Genomic DNA, 5,649 nt, shown 5'->3' on the forward strand with positions numbered 1-5,649 from the left:
ACTATATGACGATATACGTTATGCCGTAATTCTATACGACGTTATACGTTATAACGCATTGCTATATGGCGTTATACGTTATGACGAATGGCTATATGGCGTTATACGTTATGACGCATTACTATATGACGTTATACGTTATGACGCATTACTATATGGCGTTAGATGTTATGACGCAATACTATATGACGTTATACGTTATGACGCATTACTACATGGCGTTATACGTTCTGACGCATTACTATATGACGTTATACGTTATGACGCATTACTATATGACGTTATACATCATGTCGCCTTATTATATGACATTATTCGTCATGACGCAATACTATATGACGTTATACGTTATGACGTATTACTATATGACGTTATACGTTATCCCGGAATTCTATATGTCTTTATACGTTATGACGTATTACCATGTGGCGTTATACGTTATGACGCATTGCTATGTGGCGTTATACGTTAAGCCGGAATTCTATATGACGTTATACGTTATGACACATTACTATATGACGTTATACGTCATGTCGCCTTATTATATGACATTATTCGTCATGACGCAATACTATATGACGTTATACGTTATGACGCATTACTCTATGACGATATACGTTATGACGCATTACTATATGGCGTTAGATGTTATGACGCAATACTATATGACGTTATACGTTATGACGCATTACTATATGGCGTTATACGTTATGACGCATTACTATTTGACGTTATACGTTATGACGCATTACTATATGACGTTATACGTCATGTCGCCTTATTATATGACATTATTCGTCATGACGCAATACTATATGACGTTATACGTTATGACGTATTACTATATGACGTTATACGTTATCCCGGAATTCTATATGTCTTTATACGTTAAGACGTATTACCATGTGGCGTTATACGTTATGACGCATTGCTATGTGGCGTTATACGTTATGACGCATTACTATATGACGTTATACGTCATGTCGCCTTATTATATGACATTATTCGTCATGACGCAATACTATATGACGTTATACGTTATGACGCATTACTCTATGACAATATACGTTATGACGCATTACTATATGACGTTATACGTCATGACGCAATACTATATGATGTTATACGTTATGACGCATTACTATATGGCGTTATACGTTATGACGCATTACTATATGACTTTATACGTTAAACCGTAATTCTGTATAACGTTATACGTTATGACGCATTGCTATATGGCGTTATACGTTAAACCGTAATTCTGTATGACGTTATACGTTATGACGCATTGCCATATGGCGTTATACGTTAACCCGGTATTCTATATGACTTTATACGTTAAGACGTATTACTATGTGACGTTATACGTTATGACGCATTGCTATATGGCGTTATACGTTAAACCGGAATTCTATATGACGTTATACGGTATGACGCATCACTATATGACGTTATACGTTATGACGCATTGCTATATGGCGTTAGACGTTATGACGCAATACTATATGACGTTATATGTTATGACGCATTACTATATGGCTTTATACGTTATGACGCATTACTATATGACGTTATACGTTATGACGCATTGCTATATGGCGTTATACGTTAAACCGGAATTCTATATGACGTTATACGGTATGACGCATTACTATATGACGTTATACGTTATGACGCATTGCTATATGGCGTTAGACGTTATGACGCAATACTATATGACGTTATAAGTTATGACGCATTACTATATGGCGTTATACGTTATGACGCATTACTATATGACGTTATACGTTATGACGCATTACTATATGGCGTTAGATGTTATGACGCAATACTATATGGCGTTATACGTTATGACGCATTACTATATGACGATATACGTTATGACGCATTACTATATGACGTTACTCGTTATAACGCATTGCTATATGGCGTTATACGTTATGACGCATTGCTATATGGCGTTATACGTTATGACGCATTACTATATGACGTTATACGTCATGTCGCCTTATTATATGACATTATTTGTCATGACGCAATACTATATGACGTTATACGTTATGACGCATTACTCTATGACGATATACGTTATGACGCATTACTATATGACGTTATACGTCATGACGCAATACTATATGATGTTATACGTTATGACGCAGTACTATATGGCGTTATACGTTATGACGCATTACTATATGGCGTTATACGTTAAACCGTAACTCTGTATGACGTCATACGTTATGACGCATTGCTATATGGCGTTATACGTTAAACCGGAATTCTATATGACGTTATACGTTATGACGCATCACTATATGACGTTATACGTTATGACGCATTGCTATATGGCGTTAGACGTTATGACGCAATACTATATGACGTTATATGTTATGACGCATTACTATATGGCGTTATACGTTATGACGCATTACTATATGGCGTTAGATGTTATGACGCAATACTATATGGCGTTATACGTTATGACGCATTACTATATGACGTTATACGTTATGACGCATTACTATATGACGTTATTCGTTATAACGCATTGCTATATGGCGTTATACGTTATGACGCATTGCTATATGGCGTTATACGTTATGACGCATTACTATATGACGTTATACGTCATGTCGCCTTATTATATGACATTATTCGTCATGACGCAATACTATATGACGTTATACGTTATGACGCATTACTCTATGACGATATACGTTATGACGCATTACTATATGACGTTATACGTCATGACGCAATACTATATGATGTTATACGTTATGACGCAGTACGATATGGCGTTATACGTTATGACGCATTACTATATGACTTTATGCGTTAAACCGTAATTCTGTATAACGTTATACGTTATGACGCATTGCTATATGGCGTTATACGTTAAACCGTAACTCTGTATGACGTCATACGTTATGACGCATTGCTATATGGCGTTATACGTTAACCCGGTATTCTATATGACCTTATACGTTAAGACGTATTACTATGTGACGTTATACGTTATGACGCATTGCTATATGGCGTTATACGTTAAACCGGAATTCCATATGACGTTATACGGTATGACGCATTACTATATGGCGTTAGATGTTATGACGCAATACTATATGGCGTTATTCGTTATGACGTATTACTATATGACGTTATACGTTATCCCGGAATTCTATATGTCTTTATACGTTAAGACGTATTACCATGTGGCGTTATACGTTATGACGCATTGCTATGTGGCGTTATACGTTATGACGCATCGCTATATGGCGTTATAAGTTATGACGCATTACTATATGACGTTATACGTTATGACGCATTACTATATGGCGTTATACGTTATGACGCATTACTATATGACGTTATACGTTATGACGCATTACTATATGACGTTATACGTCATGTCGCCTTATTATATGACATTATTCGTCATGACGCAATACTATATGACGTTATACGTTATGACGCATTACTCTATGACGATATACGTTATGACGCATTACTATATGACGTTATACGTCATGACGCAATACTATATGATGTTATACGTTATGACGCATTACTATATGGCGTTATACGTTATGACGCATTACTATATGACGTTATACGTTATGACGCATTACTATATGACGTTATTCGTTATAACGCATTGCTATATGGCGTTATACGTTATGACGCATTGCTATATGGCGTTATACGTTATGACGCATTACTATATGACGATATACGTTATGACGCATTACTATATGGCGTTAGATGTTATGACGCAATACTATATGACGTTATACGTTATGACGCATTACTACATGGCGTTATACGTTATGACGCATTACTATATGACGTTATACGTTATGACGCATTTCTATATGACGTTATACGTCATGTCGCCTTATTATATGACATTATTCGTCATGACGCAATACTATATGACGTTATACGTTATGACGTATTACTATATGACGTTATACGTTATCCCGGAATTCTATATGTCTTTATACGTTATGACGTATTACCATGTGGCGTTATACGTTATGACGCATTGCTATGTGGCGTTATACGTTAAACCGGAATTCTATATGACGTTATACGTTATGACACATTACTATATGACGTTATACGTCATGTCGCCTTATTATATGACATTATTCATCATGACGCAATACTATATGACGTTATACGTTATGACGCATGACTCTATGACGATATACGTTATGACGCATTACTATATGACGTTATACGTCATGACGCAATACTATATGATGTTATACGTTATGACGCATTACTATATGGCGTTATACGTTATGACGCATTACTATATGACTATATACGTTAAACCGTAATTCTGTATAACGTTATACGTTATGACGCATTGCTATATGGCGTTATTCGTTATAACGCATTGCTATATGGCGTTATACGTTATGACGCATTACTATATGACGATATACGTTATGACGCATTGCTATATGGCGTTATACGTTATGACGCATTACTATATGACGTTATTCGTTATAACGCATTGCTATATGGCGTTATACGTTATGACGCATTGCTATATGGCGTTATACGTTATGACGCATTACTATATGACGATATACGTTATGACGCATTACTATATGGCGTTAGATGTTATGACGCAATACTATATGACGTTATACGTTATGACGCATTACTACATGGCGTTATACGTTATGACGCAATACTATATGACGTTATACGTTATGACGCATTACTATATGACGTTATACGTCATGTCGCCTTATTATATGACATTATTCGTCATGACGCAATACTATATGACGTTATACGTTATGACGTATTACTATATGACGTTATACGTTATCCCGGAATTCTATATGTCTTTATACGTTATGACGTATTACCATTAGGCGTTATACGTTATGACGCATTGGTATATGGCGCTATACGTTAAACCGGAATTCTATATGACGTTATACGGTATGACGCATTACTATGTGACGTTATACGTTATGACGCATTGCTATATGGCGTTATACGTTAAACCGGAATTCTATATGACGTTATACGGTATGACGCATTACTATATGACGTTATACGTTATGACGCATTGCTATATGGCGTTAGACGTTATGACGCAATACTATATGACGTTATATGTTATGACGCATAACTATATGGCGTTATACGTTATGACGCATTACTATATGACGTTATACGTTATGACGCATTGCTATATGGCGTTATACGTTAAACCGGAATTCTATATGACGTTATACGGTATGACGCATTACTATATGACGTTATACGTTATGACGCATTGCTATATGGCGTTAGACGTTATGACGCAATACTATATGACGTTATAAGTTATGACGCATTACTGTATGGCGTTATACGTTATGACGTATTACTATATGACGTTATACGTTATGACGCATTACTATATGGCGTTAGATGTTATGACGCAATACTATATGGCGTTATACGTTATGACGCATTACTATATGACGTTATACGTTATGACGCATTACTATATGACGTTATTCGTTATAACGCATTGCTATATGGCGTTATACGTTATGACGCATTGCTATATGGCGTTATACGTTATGACGCATTACTATATGACGTTATACGTTATGACGCATTACTATATGG

Source organism: Bombus fervidus, unplaced genomic scaffold (genome assembly GCF_041682495.2).
Source record: "Bombus fervidus isolate BK054 unplaced genomic scaffold, iyBomFerv1 scaffold0020, whole genome shotgun sequence".
In the NCBI taxonomy this organism is placed as follows: Eukaryota; Metazoa; Arthropoda; class Insecta; order Hymenoptera; family Apidae; genus Bombus; species Bombus fervidus.